The sequence below is a fragment of the Dermacentor variabilis genome, chromosome 1 (assembly GCF_050947875.1).
Source record: "Dermacentor variabilis isolate Ectoservices chromosome 1, ASM5094787v1, whole genome shotgun sequence".
Classification (NCBI taxonomy): Eukaryota; Metazoa; Arthropoda; class Arachnida; order Ixodida; family Ixodidae; genus Dermacentor; species Dermacentor variabilis.
Genome location: NC_134568.1, coordinates 141,555,657 through 141,576,729, shown reverse-complemented (window position 1 = coordinate 141,576,729; position 21,073 = coordinate 141,555,657). Strand labels below are relative to the sequence as shown.

Below are 21,073 nucleotides of genomic sequence, written 5' to 3'. Positions count from 1 at the left end.
CAGTCGGCGAACGTCGTGCGCCATCTCCCCATGCACTGCAGAAGTCGCCTAAAGGGATCCCAAGGCAGAGCCTACGCCTAATGATCGGTATCGTTGTTGGTTCCGCCGGGGGCCGCGATGACCTTGTCTCAGTCTGCAGCGGGCACACTGCGAAGCCGGGTGTGTTCTTCCGGTGGCTTTTAATGGTGTTTTTTCTTCCTTTCTCACTCTTTGACTAACTAATCGACTGGACGGCGTCAATTATATTTCGCCATCGTGTTGGTTGACTGTGGCATGGGAGAAACGCTTGCTGGCCACTTTTGCGTGAGTAATTCAAGGGGCGTCTTCCGGCAAGTAAGCGAGCGACGTCAACCGTCAGAAGAAAAGCACTGTAGGAACTAAGCAATTAAAAATAATTGCTGCGATGGCAAAAATCATTGCAACAGAAACAACCGAGGCAAAGCGTAAGGAGTATGCAAATAACGTTTGTGTCTCGCGAGACAGATTCTGTCCGTGCTGCCGGCGCCCACGGATTTGTTCTTGCGCAGCACCGATAACTTTGCGACGGCTATGCAAGAACGTCTGACGTGATTCCCAGAACGGTAATTTGCGAAACAGTCGACTTCGCGGTACCGCTGGATGAAGCTTCTTGTCTTCTGCTTAGCTTCTTCTTAGCTTCTGCTTACCCACTTGAAATTCAGTTCAAGTGGTATGATACGTCTTGCATACTCGCCGGCTGCAATTCGTAAATTGCAATATATGCCGTTAAATAATTAAGTAGAAAGTAAATTAGCCAATTTGTGTTAATTAGTTGAATATGTGTTTTGATTTCCCGTGCTAGTAATGTCCGCCTCTTCGAATAATCTAGACAAGAATTATGCTATCTGCCCTAGGCAATTTTTTTTAATTACGTAAAAGATAAACGCGATCACCCCGTATATATCCAATGCTGTACTTGGTTTCTTACTATATATATATATATATTACTAAAAGGAAACTGAATATTTGACTAATTAACTAACAAATATTTGTTGATAAACTTCTAAATTGCTATTTACGAATTGTAGCCGGTGACCTTTAAATTGATACCCACTTGAAACGTATTCTGAGAATGGCACCACTTTCGAGATATGCATTCGCAAAGTTTACGACGAAATTCGTTGGTGTCCCAGTAACTTTTGAGCTTCAGTGCTTAAAAAGATGTTTTCCTAAAAAAAATTAAGTGGAACAACATTGTATTTTTACGGCAACATTGAATGCCAAGCCGCGTTGCCAAGCTTTGCGACCACCGCATGGTAATCTCCCCTCCCCAGCGTAGGGCAGCAAACTGGATTTTGCCGTCTGGTTAACCTCCCTGTCTTTCCCCTTTCTTCTGTCTCTCTCTCTCTCACTCTCGAAGATATTCATCGCTGTCGCCTGTTGCAACGGTGGCATAATGCAATGGTGGTGCAGGGAGCGCGCTCAGCTATACTGAGCGGTGGCATTGGCCATGCGCAGAGAGGATGGAATCCTCACCGTGGGCCGTTTTTTTTTTTTATTGTTAGATGAAGATGACGTAATTTGTGTGCTGTTTTTCTGCCAAGGCTTCCTGATGAGGGTGGGGACGCACATTGAACCAAGTAATGCTCTCTCATTTAAAAAAAAGAAGAGAAAAAAAGAAAGGAAAGAAAGAAGAAAATAAGAAGAGCTCATATGCAACTTTCACAGAACATTCTACTAATTTGGTAAATGTTTTGGACCCACTGTCGACATCTGGTGCAATTTAGCTCAGCCAAACTCGATCCGGATCGTTGGTGCACTCTATCGTTGGACCATATAGCAGCTATCATTGTTGATTGTGAACAAGAAATTCGATCAGGATCGGGTCCGACCGCGATTAAAAGAGACGGTGTGATTGGTTTGCTCGGTCCTACTATATAGACAGGATTACAGTAATAATGCATGTTTCTGAAGGCAATATGCACTTGATTACTTGCCTTCAGTTATATGCCATTTCAACACATCGTCGACCTGCAGATGCATGCAAATTCCACACCTTCCGATAGGCAGATCTCGCTGTGTCTACGCTGGGAATAAAAATTATCCGTGCTGTTTTAGATGATTCGCTGATTCAAGAATCGTTTCGACGATCGTTTCGGCAATCGTTCAGTGATTGACTAGCCGGTCGTGAAGACAGCGACTGCCAGTACCGTTACCATGCAGTGCGCAGTACCGGAGTCGTACACGCTACAGCAGAAAGAAACTGGGTTGCGCGTCAAGATTGGGAACACTGTTGTTGAACATGTCAAGAAAGGACGTCTGCGCAGGTCGTCGCCTTGGGCGTGTACTCGCGCCCGGTCGGGACGTGAACTACGCGTTAGCGTAGTACCATTCCGTGTGCGCCAAATTTCTTTCCCGCCTTCTCTTTGATGGAGTACGCTCTGTGTACCCTAGTGGGCGTTTCGCACTCGAAGCGCTGTAGTTGGGACTGTCGTATTGACTCGAGTCGGCAGAGTGCTGGCGCGTTCCTGGCTCAGCCTCGGTTGGTGAAGAATGGAGCTGCGCTTTCGCAAGCGACGCACAGAAACGCATTGCTTCTCCGTAGAACTGTTGCCGCGCTCGCGTTGGTGGCGGCGGATGGATCTCCTTCGGTGCACCTTTTCTCACACAGAGCCCCAGGGCGACCTCCTCCGTGATGGTGCGGGCCCATCGCTCAGAGTGGGGGCGGCGTGAACCGCGCGCGTGTCCTTCCTCCGCAGCGCCGTGGGCGCCTCCGACAGCTGTTACGAGGATGCTTTGTGTCGACGCTGTGTGCGCGCCGCCAGCCGATGATCGACGGGCCGGCCGGCCTTTCTTCGGAGCCCGTGCCGCGCGCGCAAGTGGGGGGGGAGACCGCGCGCGTTGAACTTTTGCGCGCAGGCAGGCGCTCCGTATGTCCCGGCTCAGTGGAGGGCTCAAGATTAACGAATTATACAAGATTAACGGGGCGCGCTTCCCGCTCTCGGCGGTTGAGTGTGCATGATGGTGGGCGCCGTCGGCGCATGTATGGCGACAGCCTTGGCCGATTTGACGCGGCGCCCATCAGTCAAACGGCGACGGAACGCAGATGACGGGGGTGGTGTTGGAGGGGGGCGATGGGAAGGGGGGGTAGCGGTCTCTTAGTTCGAAGCGTCGTCCGCCTTGTTGCCAGCGCGCGCATCGTTTTCTTAAGGGCCGATGTACGCTCGAGCCGCCCATCGCCGCAAGCCGTACCGCACGCTTGCGGTCGGACGAAAGATTGCACGTATCAAACACTTGAGCACAAATTTCGGTTTACAATGTGTAAGGCATACACTGTGCACACAGTGTAAATGGTAATTTGTGCACAAGTGCTGGATACGTGCAATATTTCGCGCGACCGCAAGTGTGCGGTGCGGCTTGCGGCGATGGGCGGCTCGAGCGTACATCGGCCCTGAAATGGGCCAGTTCGCGGCCGTGGAAGAAGCGCCCCGCCCCTCCTCCGAAGAGTTGCCTCCCGCTGAACGTGTGCATGTGCGCACGCGGGCCGACTGGCGATTGACAGCGCAGCACATGTACACATTGTGCCGACCGCCGGCATACCGCCGGAGCGTGAGTCAACGAACGTTTCGAGCACATGTGCGCGCAGTTTGCATCGGGCACCCTGCGAAACCGGGTGTGTTCTCCCGGTGGCTTTAATTACTTCGGCGGTGTTGTTTCTTCGTTTTTTTTTTTTTTTACTCTGAACTATAGATGGGGGTCAATTATCTTTCGCCATTGTGTTGGCTGACTGTGGCTGGAAGAAATGCGTGCTGCCCACTTTTGGGTGAAGAATTCAAGTGGTGCATTCTGGCTAATTGTCAGCTGGGTGAAGGTGAGGATCGAGGCGAAGAAAAAGGAGCAATATTGATGGGAATGAGGATGGAGGAAAGACAGTAAACGGATTTGTCTGTTTCATTCCTAGAGTCGAAACCCGCACTTGTTTAGAAAAGTTGCGTAAAGCGTGGATACACTGAATATTAGATATACAATACCGCAAGAGGTTTTACCTACATATATATAACGTGCTCTTACAAGGCTCTGATGTTGAGACGGGCAAAATCAGCAACCACTTAACACTTACCGAGCTTGAACGTGTGGAGGGCAATTGCTATAGCACATGCTTAATAGACGCAGGCACATAACATAGTTCACAGTTCGAAGACTAAAGGCTGCGTTTTAATACTCGCCGTACATGGCTAAATAAACAGCTTAGCGGACAGCGGCCATCATAATTGTCGTTCGTTGCAATTTTGACGAGGACGGCAAAAAAAAAAAAACAAGAAAGAAAAAGGAATAAAGAAAGACAGCTTCGCCAAGACAGCATCCAAGCCAGAAACGACGCAGGCAATTTTGCTGTTCAAACAAGATGGCGGCTGAGCAGGATGCCTGGGAACTCTACGGGAAAGTAGTCGGCGCACTATAAACCGTAATCACACTTTCCTCTTCGCTTGTAAGTTACATGGTGTTTTGCGTATATATACGCGCAAAAAGAAATCTTAAAAACAGCGATAAATTGGGCTTCGCCTTGTCTCGCTTACGCGAGGTGGCGTCAAGTCCCAGAAACATCTTTCAGATGCATTCCGTTGCTTGAAGCTTGGGCGGAAGCGGGGGCTCCAAGGCCTCGAAAGCACTGTTCGCTTCGGCATCGGCAAGTTTATTGTCATGAAGACCACATGTTTCCGGGTAACCGTTGATGTATAATATTATGGCCGCTTTCTTCCGCTTGGGAATGCAACTGGCAAGTGTAAGAAAGCCGACGGTGGGGGCTTTCTTTTGTGACATACGCGAAGTATGCTTATAGACCGTTTCATCGGGCGAGGAGGATAGGGCGCGCGGAGAGTTTTTCCTCCTCTCTGGCTTGGGCGATCCGGCGCGGCGCTGCTTGAAAGTATTGCTGTCGCGTGCTGCGGAACGATTTCGAGATGTTTTAGGCCTTACTTTGTGAACTTTACGCCATGTTCGTTCATATAAGGTCGTCAGGGAAGCCTTTCGGTGCATCAGTAACTATACTGTAGGCAGAAATATGTATTGGGGGCGCAAAAATGTGACGCGCATAATCAGCCGCGATGTACGCGCATTATCAGTCGCGGTGCGTGTTTGTTTACTATTCTGCTTATATCGAATTCAATTCAACAAAGAAAGCCGGCGTCTCTGCATTACCAGCATTAAATGGTAAATCAACTCACTGTCTGATCGATTGGCGTAGGGAGTAAAACATAAAATAAGGGTGCATGCTCGTGCACGGCCAACCTAAGGCAACCACGAACCATCTGAGCGGCAGGCTTTATCAAAAATTTGTGATGCACTGGCATCGTTCTCACGCATTTCAAGTCTAGTATGCTTCAAATTACCATATGTCTTGCTGCATGAGGCCCATGGTGCTGCTCAACACAGCGATCACTGCAGTTGGTGAGCCAGCACGATACATATATAAGCTGTGTGCTTCGGCATTGCCTTTCTTGGCCGTTATACAGCCATAATATATGAGAGGGTTCGCATAAAAAGAATGCGATGGCTATTTTTCAGCGCTAGATTTCCGTAATACGTGTGAGCGCGTCGTAGAGAACTGAACGAACACAACCGCAAAAAAAAAAAAAAAAAAATCTGTTACCATCCTCTTTCTCTAAGAAGCAAGAGAAAACGGGCTAATGCCGCACAACGTTTATAAATATATAACCGCTGATGCCGTATGCTTGGACCATGCGCTATATAGAACAAAGATATCTGTAATCCAGCACCTACCACTGCTTAGTACGCTCGCGCAGTTCGTAAATAGTCGCTTTGCTGGACAAGCTTAATTCAGACTATAAGGTATGCTGCTATTAATAGCCAAAACTATTTTATTCATAGGTGGAAACCTCATCCATCCAACCAAGTAGTCACGCAATGAAACCTGCAGCGAACAGTTTGAACGCTTGTCAAATTGTAACAGCACAGCTCCCATCGTAGCACAACGGTACCCACGCTGTTACGATCGTCGCGTATGTTTCATGGCTCATGAACCGCAGCTTAGAAATAGAAGATAATACTGCAATAAGGTCACATTAGTGATTGGAACATTCAGAAATACACAATTGATCTCCGAGGCTGATTATAGGCTCAAATATGCACGCACACATCGCGCTGCGTGTTCCGTCCACCTCAACGCCAGCAGAAATTCCGGCCATGACGCCTTAAACCACTTCAGCACGTCTCACAGAACCGCTTACCACCTAGAAGACGCACGTCATACTAAACAGACCACACGACCGCGAAAACAAACGCCAGAACCTACCGCCGAGCGTATACCTGCCATGCAAAAGACCGCTTTCACCCAAGCCAGTATGGCGCTGCTCATAGGCGACGCCACTGCGTTCACAATATGGCGGCGCCTACGAAAAAACGGTCTATAAGACCGTTTCATCGGGCGAGGAGGATAGTGCGCGCGGAGAGCCTTTCCTCCTCTCTGGCTTGGGCGATCCGGCGCGGCGCTGCTTGAAAGTATTGCTGTCGCGTGCTGCGGAGCGATTTTGAGATGTTTTAGATGGTATTTTGTGAAATTTACGCCGTGTCCGTTCATATAAGGTCGTCAGGGAAGCCTTTCGGTGCATCGGTAACTACAGTAGGGGGAAATATCTTTTGGGAGCGCCGAAATGTGACGCGTTTTATAAGCCGCGGTGTACGCACATTATCAGTCGCGGTGTGTGTATGTGTTGTGAACTATTTTACTTATATCGGTTTTAATTCAACAAAGAAACCCGGTGTCTCTGTATTAGAAGCATGAAATGATAAATCTGCTCAATATCTGATCGCTTGGCGTAGGGAGCAAAGCATAAACATAAGAGCGCGTGCTCGTGCACGGCCAACCTAAGGCAACCACGAAACATCTAAGCGGCAGGCGCAATCAAATATTTGTGATGCACCGGCATCGTTCTTGCGCATTTCAAGTCTAGTAGACTTCAAATTACCATATGTCTACGCTAGCCTTCCTGCATGAGGCCGATGGCGCTGCTCAACACAGCGATCACTGCGGTACATATGTAAGCTGTGCGCTTCGGCATTGCCTTTTTTGCCTGCATACAGCCATAATATATGAAGGATCGCATAAAAAGAATGCGATGCCTATTTCTGAGGACAAAATTTCCGCAATGCGTGTGAGTGCGTCGTAGTGAACGGAACAAACACAGCCGAAAAAGAAATTCGGTTATAATCCTCTTTCTCGAAAAAGCAAGAGAAAACGGGCTAACGCCGCAATAGGGCCTCGCATAGTCACGCCGCACAACGTTTACAAATATATAACCGCTGATGCGGTATGCTTGGACTATGCGGTATATAGAACAAAGATATATGTAATCCAGCACTTACCACTGCTTAGGACGCTCGCGCAGTTCGTAAACAGTCCCTTTGCTGGACAAGCGTAATTCAGACTGTAAGGTATGCTGCTATCACTTGCCAAAACTATTTTATTCAGGTGCCGAAACCTCACCCATCGAACCAAGTAGTCACGCAATGTAACCTGCAGCGAACAGTTTGAACGCTTGCCAAAGTATAACATCACAGCTTCTATCGTAGCAGAACGGTAGCCACGATCACGCTGTTATGATCGTCGCGTATGTTTCCGCAGCTTAGAAATAGAGGATAATACTGCAATAAGGTCACATTAGTGACTGGAACATTCAGAAATACACAATTCATCTCCGAGGCTGATTGCAGACTCGAATATGCGCGCAAACATCGCGTTGCGTGTTCTGTCCACCTCAACACCAGCAGAAATTCCGGCCATGATGCCTTAAACCACTTGAGCACGTCTCACAGAACCGTTTACTACGTAGAAGATGCACGTCATACTGAACAGACCGCACGACCGCGAAAACAAACGCCAGAAACTGCCGCCAAGCGTATACCTGCCATGCAAAAGACCGCTTTCACCCAAGCCAGTATGGCGCTGCTCATAGGCGGCGCCACTGCGTTCACAATATGGCGGCGCCTACGAAAAAACGGTCTATAGGGGCGCTGCGAGCGCCGCTGGCGTGACGTCAGGGAACGGGCTCGCGACTGTCGTCTGCTGCAGTTCGGGCGGTGTCCGGGCGCATTCTGCAGTGCTTCCGTTTGTTCGCCCAAGTTCCCTATGCTTGCATACTTATGGCGGTCGTGTCTAATATATTTTAACGATGTCTTCGTTCGCGAAAATTAATTTAAACAGCTTATTTCCTAGACGACGATATCTTTCTTAAAGGTAACGCTACAGTGCCTGCCGAAGAAGCTCAGACCAGCCCATTGCGAGTTTCTCGTGCGCGGATCTACATTTTGCAGTGGTAGCTCACGTGAATAATAAAAGCATAACCGCAAGAACAGTACACAAGAAAGCGGTTAGGATATAATACCTGCCGTGGTGCAACAAGAATCTCACAAACGCTGGCTATATATGACTTCCACAACATTTACCTTGATATTAATGTGCTAGAACATGTTTGCTCACGACGAGTAGTTCATGGTACAACGTCAAATTTTGAATTTGTTCACAGTAACGCTCGACAGTAACACAAGAACTTAACACTGCAGTTTAGGCTCTGCCAGCACCACTTGTTTCTTTAACTGCTTCTGAAAATTAGGCCGTTGTTCACCGGTAATTCTAAGCGTCGGTAAATTGAATTAAAGGTAATTGACGCTTACAATTGTTTGCAGCATACGGAAAGGAATTTACCAATATGCATTCCTTTTTCTGTGCTACGCGTTCAACTCACTTGAGCAATTTATGCTGATCTTTTTTATTTAGGAACAGACAGGACGAATCTGTTTGGCCAACTGATACAGGCTGCTCGGCCCAAATGTTTGAGTGAAATGTGCCTTTTGTACCGTATGGCTGCAGCCAGAAAGAAGCCGAAGCCTCATTATTAGTAGTGTTGAAGATGTTATAAATATTCCCTGCTAGAGATCAATAGCCGAGCTAATGATGAGAGTGTTATTGACTACTTAGAGGAAACCTTGGATAGTTTCTCAGCTGAATCCTGCGGAGGCGTTAATGGCCTTTGGATAAAACTAAAAGAGGCTATAATGCATTGCGAAAATAATTTCATACCCACAAAATTCAAAAGAACTGAGCGGAAAACACCGTGGATCACGCGGAGCATAATTAACCTAAAACGAAAACTAAAAAGACGTCGAAGAAAAAGGATAAATTCTGCGGAGATAATAGAGCTCACATGAAAATTGAAATTAGAAATAAAAGCTGCAAAAGACGATTTCTTTTCAAATAAGTTAACAAATTTCATAAGGAATCAACCGCAAAAGTTTTGGCGCTACTTGTCGAAGCCAGAAGGCGTGCGCAGTAAAATAGAAGTGGCAGGTTTGGTCATAGAAGACATGCGCGTTGTAGCAAATACATTTAACACCTATTTCCAATCCGTTTTCATGCGCTGGCCAACCTCGAGTGCGCCCGTGACAGCCGCTGACACCCGGATGGGCGGAGTTGTGATAACAGAGTCGGGCATTTTAAACTTCCTTTTGCAAATAGACACCAAGAGGCGCCGGGACCCCATAATATATCAAATATATTTTTGAAACGACACGCGCAGCAGCTGTCTCCCTTTTTGCAGATTATATTTTCCGAATCGCTGAATACAGCCTCTCTTCCCAAGGATTGGCTATGTGCCAAAGTAATCCCCATTCATAAAGAAGGCAATAAATTACACGTGGAAACATATAAACCAATATCACTAACAAGTTGCTGCTGTAAATTAATGGAACACATAGTAAGTAAAGCCGTCATTACATACTTAGAAAAAAATAACGTTTGATATCCTGAGCAACACGGTTTTAGAAAAGGCTTGTCAACTATAACACAATTATTAGAAATAACACATGACTTCGCATCAATAATTAACTCAACATTCCAAACTGATGCTATCTTTATTGATTTTTCGAAGGCTTATGATCGCGTCATGCACTGTAAACTAATCGAGACAATAAAGTCTATCGGAATTGAACACAATGTAGTAGAATGGATAGCAGCCTATCTGTCAAACCGAACTCAATAGGTTACCATAAATAATTATGACTCGGACCAACTCGAAGTTTATTCAGTTGTACCACAGGGGTCCGTATTGTGTGTGTGTGTGGGGGGGGGGCATTATTATTTCTCATATACGTTAACGACATCGCTAATTGTGCAGAAAATGGAGTAAAACTGCGGCTCTTCGCCGATGACTTGGTAATTTATACAAGCGTGCAAGGAATTGAGGACCAGCTTAGACTCAATACTACACTAAGCAATATAGCCCTCTGCTGCGACATGTGGGGAATGGAAATTAATCTTAAGAAAACACAGTATATGACCATAACTCATAGAAAGTCGATCTTTAGGTTCAATTATAGGTTAATGGGTAACGATTTAATACAAACTGACACAGTAAAATATTTAGGCATAACTTTTACAAGCGCGTTAAAATGGAATACCCATATCGATAATACATGTACGAAGGCCTTCCGAACACTCGGTTTCTTGCGAAGAAAATTAACTGCAGCACCATCCTATGTGAAACTAACAGCATATAAAGCTTTAGTAAGGACAATTCTTGAGTGTGGTAGCATAGTGTGGAACCCGCACCAGAAAGGTCTCTCACAGAAATTAGAAAGTATTCACAATAAAGCGTTGCGATTTATATGCCATAAGTATTCTCGACACGAAAGCGTAAGTGCTCTTAGAAGCCAGGCAGCACTGCGTACCCTTGTTTGTCGGCGTCGTGTGGCTGTCATGAAATTTATTTTTATGCTATGTAATGACAACATTAATATAGATAAGCGAGATTACGTGCAGCCACCACACCGACACTCCAATAGAACCTGTCATAATAAACACATCAGGCAGTATCCGACACAGTGCGACACGTTTAGATATTCATATGTCCCGTGGGCAATCGTAATCTGGAATTCGTTGCCAAAAGAAATTGTAGAATCAGATTCTGTGGATGGCTTTGTCGCAATATTGGAGCCATATTTTGGTTGCTCATGAAAGTATTTGAGTGCGTAGTTTAAAGATGAGTTTGTTGAGTGATTGGACACTAGTGCATGTGTGGTTGTATACTGCCTTATGATTTCAAATGAAAATATTGCAATGTGCGGAATAGTGGTGTTTTATAGATCCGCAATAACTACAAGAATGTTATACGACTAATATTGCAATTGTTTTGAGCACCTTTTGTTATTCCTTGATTCATGGGAAACAAAGAAAGTGTCTTGTGTTGAATACCAGTGATGTATGGCAGTTTTCTTTTGCTTTCTATATCTTTTTCTTCTTTTCTTTTTTCCTGTTTTTTCCATGCTCATATGTGTATTTTTACAATGCACTTCCTGTTTAGGCCTGTGCAAAGGCCTACAGTATTGTTAAATAAATAATAAAAAAATAAAAAGCATCAAGTGAATTCATGTAAGGCTTGTGGTGTCCTGCTTATGAGGCGGTTGTGCGAGTTTTTCTTTTACGTACTGACGAAGCGAATTGTTCTCAGTTTGTATAATTAAACAACGCAGGATCGAGACGTGCTGAGGCAGAAGGTGCTTGCATTTTCATCCTCAAGGCAGCCTAATACTTGTGCCACACGGGCGAGGTTAATGCCATTAAATGTTGTAAAGATTGTAAACGAGAGTACGTATTCGACGGCCAAGTGAGTTGTAATAATTGTAAGAACGCACTAAGCTGCGAGAAAGAGCAAATTTTCAAAGAAATTGAAGAATATATGAATTGTTATTCACTAATAATACGTTTAGTCTCGCCAGAATGTGGAGACACTGGGAACCAGAGTACGCATTTGACGGCGAAGTGAGTTACGAGAACGCACTACGTCGCGAATGGCGTTAAGCTTCAATGCCATTAAGCATGTCCGTGTGGCACCCCGCGAATGACATTAAAGTTTAAGGCATTAGCCAGTTAATGTCATTTTACGTGCCCGTGTGGCAGGGGCATAAGCTGCGCTGTAGTGCCTCAAGTATGCTTTAGGCATTACAATTGGCGCTGTAAAAACTGCATCATGGTTTCAATTCGAAGTTGCAGTGAACAACATATTGGTCTCGAGAACAATGCGTGCCTCGCCATAACGACATAAAAATTGTGCTGGGCATTATAAATAAAATAAAATAATATAATTCAAACAATAAACTACGCCCTGCCTGCTGCACCTAAGTATTGCACGCTTCGCCATAACGATAGTCTGTTGCTGCCGTTGCGTGAGGGGTAAGGCATAATGTTTATAAAGGCTACTGATGAAAGCCACAATGATAGTACATACACAGCGCCAGTTGATTGGCTCTCGATCTTAATTACGAAACTTTTCTTTCAGGTGATTGCTGTTATGGTATTCGTGAAGCATGTACATACTATACATGAGGCGCCATCGTGTAAACAGCCATGAGCAATGCGTTTTCTGGGTACCTGTTTTAGAGAACGGTGAAAGTATAGTTGCAAACTTTTTCATATAAAACGCGCCTAGCTCTTCCTTTTACCAGCTAATAAAGTGGCCATATTTTACTATAGCAACTCAGCAGAATAATTAAGAATCACGATGAAAGCTTCGCAGGGCAGTGTCCTTGTAACACAGATTTATAATGTTGACATCATATATTAAGGTTTTTCTTCTATATGTAAAACGCAATGTCCCTCATTGCTAAGTACTGAGGGGATTTTAAGTGTTTAACGGAGCATCACACACAACTTCGCGTGTGGAATTCGCAGACATTCAATTACGCAAAATTTCTGGACAGACACGGAGCACATATGCATGGCAAAACCAGTGCACCCCTTCAACACTACACAGCTTGCGATATCCAAGCCGCAAATTTTCTTGGCTCACGTGGTTTTGAAGAAGAAACTGAGGTTCAGGCAGGGCAGCAGAAAGAAGCCTTCAATAATTGCGGCTCGAGCCGCCGATATGCCAAACATGCGCGAAGTGAACGAGCGCGCGCGGCAGCCGAGCGAGCCAGAGCCAGAAGCGACCTGGCTGTGACGTCACTCGCGAGAGGGCCCAACTCCAACTTCTCGCCGCTATTGGCGACACCGCATTGCAAAAAATTTAGTGTTCGCTTGTGAAAATTATACAAAAAAATACGTTCATATTGCGCCATGAAATCGTACATACTCGCCTAAAAAAGAAAAAGAAGATAGATAAAAAAGAAATGCACCGAGAGGAGCGGTTGTACGGCAGTGACGGCAGAAGGCAGTGACGCACTCGCATGGATCGAGAGCTGGAAGACTTGGAGGTGCGTCTGCAGTTTCATTGTATCTTTGCTAGATTTGACATGTCTGTCATTCGTACCACCGTAGACCTTGGTGCGATAATACATCGCGCGCCGTATTCATCAAAATATAAACACGGCCAGCTGCAATTTGGAATTGTAAGCCTCGCGAGGACATGTTTCTCGCGCAGTTTCATTACGCGCTTGTCGTGTGGCGCCTGACTGGCTTGTCACATCAACTGTCTAATACGTCCGCTTGCCTGCCTCTGCCACGCTAAAAATATGCGCAGCCTCATTTATCTGACCAACTGTACTCAAGTGATGCTATCCTTGACGCCGTGTGCTGATGGTCTCATCTTGTGCATATACTGCTCTGTATACGGCAGATTTGCGAGGGAATTGTTTTCTAGAGTGTAGGTAGTGGACAAAATTTCTCTGGTGACGTCGATACGAAAGTTTCCACTAGTGGCATATATACTCGCGGACAACTTTCTGTGGCAACCCGCCGTGATTGCTCAGTGGCTATGGTGTTGGGCTGCTGAGCACGAAGTCGCAGGATCGAATCCCGGCCACGGCGGCCGCATTTCGATGGGGGCGAAATGCGAAAACACCCGTGTGCTTAGATTTAGGTGCACGTTAAAGAACCCCAGGTGGTCAAAATTTCCGGAGTCCTCCACTACGGCGTGCCTCATAATCAGAAAGTGGTTTTGGCACGTAAAACCCCAAATATTATTATTAACTTTCTGTGACAATGAGGGCAAGCTACGGAGGCAGAGCGCGCACAAGTGAGAGCGCTTCTGAAAAGAATCCCGTGTCTTAGTCCACGTTAGCTTAAGCTGGGGAAGACAAAACATATAAACACCTTATTAGCAACCGTTAAATGAGACGCATCACTAAATATAAAAGCTTACTTATTTTGCGGCTTTTCCCTTCCGCGTCTGGGAAAACGCGCAGCCGTCCCACGTGAAGCTGCGTCGATTCGGCGTCTGTTCCGAGCAACCAAAAGCACTGTCAAACGCTGGCCGACTACTTGGCGCCGTAACACACGTGCAGCAGCCACGCGCCCGTAGCTTTCCCTCCATTGCCACAGTAAAGTCGTCCGCGAGTATAGTTTGTGCGAAGAGTGAAAAAAGAAAGTGATTGCTGGCATACGCCGCAAATGGATGGTACTGCTGAATCGACGCAGCTTCACGTATGCGTATATACGTTGATCGTGTATGCACTACGTCTCACTCCAAGCATGGCGCAGGGAAGTTCGTTTTCAGCGTTCGTATGCTCCCACCGTCAGCTCCTCGCCTTTCGGCGTCAATAAATCGTCATTTCACATTATCACCCAAGCGTACTTTCTATAGGGCGGGGAAACCGAGCCGGCCCTAAAGGATGACAGACTCTCGAGCGCATACACTGTGGCTCGTCGTCTTTTTCGTCCCCAGTGACCATAACCGGAGGAAAGCAAGCGTCCGGCGCCGGGGATGCGAATTTTGTTGCAGCCGCGCCTCTCCTTTGTAAAATGAACTATTTGCTCCGACTAATCCTGTAGCTTCGGCTGTTTCCTCGCATGAGCTCATTGGAGTTGTTGAAAGTGTATTACTCTTTTTAAGGACGCTGCGATATATATAAAAGCGACACTCTGTGTTCACTGCGAAAGATATATATGTTCGCCCCATGTGCGTGTGCCATCCTGTTTCATACCATTCTGTGACGTGCAATATTATAAGATGGGCGACGTCTGGAACATTTTTCACCGAGTATTGCGCGTGACCACTCCCGCGATTTGTTCATTCAGCGACATTATGAAAGCTGTATGCGCGCAGTGAGAGACACTGCGTGCATACAGCTTTCACAGACAATGGAATGCTTGTGCGGCGTGCACCGCAGCGTTGGCAACGCTACCGCAAGAAGTACACTGATGTTATAGGAATGCGCGTGTGTCATTCTGACGAGTTCCATCTGAGTGCAGTCATGCTATAAACGAGCCACGAGATAAAAGAAGTGGATACGCTATCACATAGGTTGTTTATTGTTTTTAAGTCGAAAAGGCTGCATTACGGGCCCTGTCGCAGGACACTGAAACACTTCGGGTTGTTTCTAGCTGCCCGCAGTGGGGTCTAGAGGAGTTCTGAGAAATTTAGTTGCATTTATGAAAGAATGCCGCCCGTTCCAAGAATAGTTTCGGTCGATTTTCTTCCTCCCGCCCGAAAGTTACGATTGGGCAAAATTTATTACGGGCGTGAACGGGGCGCCGAAGCCGCTGCCGTGAAACAGCCCAGCAGCTTTTATTTGCGGTTCGTGCTCGGGAAATGGGAAAATGCGCCGGCGTCTTTCCGTTCATGTGCACGCGAACAGCGTTTTCGTCCGTCGTTTGCAGCGGCCGCTCTCCGCCGCATACCGCCAAGTTGAACGGCGGACTGCGGAAGAAGAAACAGCGGGCCGCCCCAGATTTAATGTGCGCATTCCTATCGTCGTTTCGCGGTGGGTGCGAGCCCAATTATTCTCCCTTTCTTTCCCTGCGCGCCATCAGCGCGTATATTTACCTCTGAGTGGCTCCTGTCAGGCCGGCATATGCATCGACTGCATCTCTCGAACACCGCGACTTGGGTACGCGGGCCTCTTGTGCGCAAACTTTCCTTGTCCAAGCGAGTTAAGGGAGGAGTGATGGTTTGTGTCCCATCTCGCGCCGAGAAGTAACTTTTCTTCGAATGGAATAATTTTTCTTTTCTCGTGTGGTTCCCTGTCAGCGAGACAAGATTCACTGCGGATTAGTGCATGCGCCGGCGCAGCCGAGCGTGACGGGAAGTGGATATCTATCGCGAGCGGCCGATCGAAGGTTCTGGCGTGCCGCAGAAACCGGGCTAAATGGCTTAAGTCTCCGCGCGAAGGCACCGTGTTACGCGGGACGGGGTCTCGTGTGTGATAAGCACAACTTATGCGTGGATGTGTGCATTCGTGGATAAACTTCGCCTGTGTTGGCACCCGATGCTTTCATTTGGAGGCACAAAATTGCGCGCGCATGACTTTTCTTCTCTCTCCTCTGTTGATTCGGCCTAAATGTAGTTGAGGCGGTCGCCTGTAGAACCGAAACCACGGATTCCGATCGTTAGTTGAGCCGCCGAGTCGCAGCGCGATCGTGGGAATGCTTGTCCTGCGTATTGGAGCTGCTGTGCCGGCTGCTATAGATATTGATCACACGATGATAGTCTTGTTCGCTTTTCTCGGGTACAATAATTATCCGCGCAGTTCGCTGTTCTCTCCCCATAAAATATGCGGCGTTAAAGTGTCCGTCGTCATTAACCAGCCTTCACCGTGCATGCTTCACGAAAGTAGCTGTTCTTACATGACAGAGTGACCTTCGCAAGAACAACGCCGTTGCATTGAGTGCTCACTAAGCTCGAAGCAGTTTCAGCTATAGCTTGAGCGAGCATATATGTTTCGAACCGTCGGTGTTCAGGTTTCCCCCCAAAAATGTGGCATGTTGTAATTCGGAGCATACTTCATGAAGCTTCGCTGCTTCTGGTTGGATATTTGGTTGATTGACTTGTACCGATTTTGCCGCTGTGGAAGAAAAGAAAAGAGAGAGAGAAAAAAAATGAACAGCAGTCTTATGCGATTTCTCCGGCTCTGTACTAATTTACTGTGACACCAGCCGGTTGTCACAGTGGGCAGCGCCATATCTCGATTAAGAACAACTTGTTTGCTATAGCACACACCATCGTCCACGTTACCTTAGTATATCGCCGTTGTGACCTCCGAAATGCATGCAGAAACGCCACCACTCTCAGAAGAGTCTTTAGGGTGCACAAGACGCCGAACATAAAGGCCCTGAAGAAATCCTGGTTCTTCCGTAAACGTGAGTAGATGGAAGAATGAAATAGCTACTGACCAATCAGATTGCCTCGAGATGATACTAGCCGCAATCTTAACATGGGTGTAGTTCATGTTCGCAACGGCACGTCCCACAACACCACACCGTGCAGCACCGCACCACCACGTTTGGCTGCCAAAAAAATCGGTGCCCTGCCACTCTATGAAGAAGGATGACCAGCGAAGCTGTGTATGTGGGCCCCTTAACGGCAAACTGCACCTCCGCTGCGGGTCGGCCTGGCATTGGACTATACCTTCGGGATCGGCCCACATATCGGGAGTTTTTTTGCTTACCACGCCAACGACACGAAAATTTCCTTGGACGGCAGAGGTATACAGCTTCGCCGTAAAACTACAAAGCCAAGTGGACGCTCCGCTCAATCGGCTCTGCAGCGACACCGGGGCAGCGTTCCGGCTTCCACTGCTGCCACGATCAGCGTTGCGCGCGCACAGACGCACGCTAGGGTTCCTGCTGAGCAAGCCGTGTGCATAATCTTCCGCATCGTGGTGCATTGAGAGTGGTCTGAGCGAAGCGGACTTCCATCTACAAAACGCCGGCGGCTTTCCGTTGTTCTCGCCTCGTGCGACGCATGCTGGCGCCACTCGTAACCGTGCTAGCACTTGCATCGCGTGATACGTTGCGCCAGAAGAGCTTCGCCGCAACCACTAAACCTTGTCATCGATTTCAATGCTTCGCTATTCAGGCGAAGCTGCCATTTTTTTTTTGCAATGTGGCGACGGTGGCGCTGAGGATTAAAAACCGGCTTGCAGCTCACCCGCCATGGCTTTGTGTATGCGTTTTAGCCAACTTGCTATACTTTGTCTCTGTCTTTTTTCTAGTAAAGCACATTTGGTGCCGATATTGATAGAAGCATCTTCATAATCCTTCTATTGCCCTCTTTGATAGATAAAGCATAAGAGGTCTTGCGCAGTCTTTGCGGCATTTGGAAAGACGCGCGCACTCGTGATGTCTGTGTGCCTTTTCATGCAGCCGTAATATGCCACTTAATTTTTATTGCAGACCTATTGAGAATTATTTGACTGTTAAACAGCATCCAATGAAAAATACGTACGTCTGAGATAACAACAGTTCTACTTTCGCGCTACCCGATTTGAATGAGCGAGTTTTTTAGTCAGCTTACTGCTTGTCTGAGGATCGGAAATTCCACAGACCCGCTTACTTTTAATACGCGTGCGTGCGCGCGCGCGCCTACGTACTTGCATACGCAGATATACTTGCATACGACTGTACGTATCGCTACAGTTGCGTGCAAGCATCATGTTCCGTTCTTATTTTTTTTTTGTATTTGACCTCCACTGGGTCCCACCGGATGTGTGGCACCTCATCACCCTGATGGCGGCAGTCTCCATGAACCGCCACGTCCATAGGCTTCCGCGTAAACTCCTATACCGTATGTAGACCTACCACCTTGGCTGCACGCTTTTACGAGACGTGGGCGTCGTCGTCGTATATATTTATGCACACGCGCGCGCGCGCACACCCGCGGTGTCGCATTAGCAGATGACCACGTGCGTGACTCGGCAGTGCCCTCACCGTCTCCTATTTAGATGCATACTCACGGTGGCCGCTGCCCGGCCGTTATAGCAGTCTCGGCTGCAGCCTGGTCGCCGCCCGTGTATGCAGCTCTACACCTAGTATATACGTATATACTTTGTGCGAGGTATGCCAGCAGACACCCGCGTATTACGGTAATCGCTCCGCTTTTGGCGCGTCTCATGCATGAAAGAAGAATACCGGTGCTGCCGCATGCGCGCGCCCACTCTGTGCCCTGTCCCCCAACAACCGCGCGCGCGCAGACGCACAGTTTCACCTCCGCCGCGGCTCTCGAGCAGCAGCCGCGGTGCGTGCCCAGCACGAGCGCCTCTTTAGGCATTTAGGGCGCCCGCGGAGAACGCGCCCTGGTGATTCCGCGCCTTCGCGGACGCGATTCTGGTCGCACCAGGCTTGCGGCGCGTGTGCCGTCGTCATCTTTTCTCTGTTCCGCTGTTCTATTTATAACGCGCGACACAGCCCGTGACAAGAAGAAGAAAAGTACTGAAAGGAACGGGGAGGTCGCAATTAAGTTTACCCTTGCATGAAGAGTTTGTATCTCCGTGGTGCCTCGCGGTCCTGGCCGGGCACTCCCTCTTCTTGGTCGCATTGGAGCAGGTAGCGGTTGACCGCGCGGGGTTATCTATAGGTGCCCCCGCGCGCGCTGATTCCACTCCGATGCGGCTGCTGACCCACATGTTTTGTTGACTGGCTGCGCGCCCGATGCGCGCTACGCTTCTGCCCCGGTGCGGGCCTTCGAGCGAAGAAGCTGCGGGCGAAGTCTTTTCTTCCTCGTGAGCCCGCCTCTCTCTTTTGTCATTCGCGGTGCGCACAGAGTGCGCGGGATCGTCGCAGTGTAAAAAACACAAAGCGGCGCCCGGCGGGGCTGAAGCGTCTCTCGGCATCGAGATGTCTGTGTGCGCGGTCTGGTCGCTCGCGGTCGGGAATTAATTTCCTCGCGCGTTGTCAGTGTCGGGGATCTGTGTAGCTATAGCGTCGCGAGAAGACGAAAGCGGTTGGCGTGATTGAAGAGGCGGCCTCAGAGACGTCCCTCTCGCGTATGTAACACGTCATCGCTTGCACACCGAGCGCTTCAATTATCGTCGCGCTTGAATTATACGCGCAAGACTGCTGCGCGACCGGCCGCTCTAGCCACTCTGCGTGTATTCGCGGGCTTCTTTCATGCTCGGAAAAAAAAAGGCGCTTTTATGTGGCACTTATTGAGCTATTGAAAGCTGAATCGGGAGTTTTTGATGTTCTTCTACAATTTTCTCATTGGCACTTTTAACCTAATTATAATATTTGAGGAGTTTATTAATTAAATAGGACTAATTATGTAATTAGGCGGTATGCAAAGAAAAATAATCTGAGTATCTCCAAGCCACTGCAAACAAGAATGCCTTGTGCCTGGCCAGCTACGTGGCATTTGCACATGTTTAAATTTTGGTGCATGATTGTTGGAACACCCTGGGTACGTACATGCCCATATTTTAATCGCATGTTGTTGTTTTTTTTTGCGTATCTACTACAGCCGTGACATTTTAGTCCTCTTTACAGCCGTACAACATTTATCATCTATTGACGACTTTCTTGGCACTTTCTTTATTTTTTGGCCACACGTGACCCTTGCGCCGTAAAATCCTACATAGTGTCCTCACTAGTTGTTTTGTTTGCTCAGCATGAAGTTGTGGTGCTGCAATCCTTGTCGTGTGTTGTGGATTTTCATTGAACTAAGCCAATAATACGGAACCAAATGTGATACGAGAATTTTTCGGAGAACACGCATGCACGCACGGGGCCCGTCTGTATACTTACGAGTTAAATTTTGCTCAAGCGCAAGAAAAGAAAACAAAACCTACTTTCGCACGAGAAGTAGATAAGCAAATTTGCCTTGCGAGCGTTTGCAGCCAAACCTCGTGCTTACGCACAGAGTTTTACGTTACTAATCGTTTAAATGCGTTCGCATAAGGAGTCTCATAGTGGAAATACGTGTGTATGGGTGTGCAGCGTGGGAAGTCTGTCACGTGACATAGGTAGGAAGGGGATGGGAGAGCTTAGGCCCACAAAAGCGCACGTTGACGGTGGTCTGCTCCGGACTACCGTCACGTCGCTCTTCGAAGAGGCCGGACGCGTACCGAGTGAGCTCCCGAACAACTCTTTGGAATGTGGTTGACGTGGTGTAAATAATAGGTCCAGAAGCTGAAAGAGGTACGACGCAGTGCGGCCGCAGTTCTCTCGCATTTACCGTTAAATCGCCACAGAACTTTTCATCAATAGTCCATTATTATTATTATTATTATTATTATTATTATTATTATTATTATTATTATTATTATTATTATTATTATTATTATAAACATTCCCTGGATCGGTAGGCATCAAATCGATACGAAATAACTTAAACGCGTGTTTATTACAACAGCGATTCTTTTTCGGAATGGCCGCGATTCAGAGTAGCAC

At 47.5% G+C, this 21,073-nt stretch overlaps 1 protein-coding gene across 4 annotated transcripts in view; it reads left to right on the top strand.

The window, feature by feature from the left end:
* The window catches only part of LOC142585550 (uncharacterized), a 399,003-nt gene that overhangs the window by 270,643 nt on the left and 107,287 nt on the right, over window positions 1-21,073 (top strand). The gene's annotated exons all lie outside the window — the stretch shown is intronic.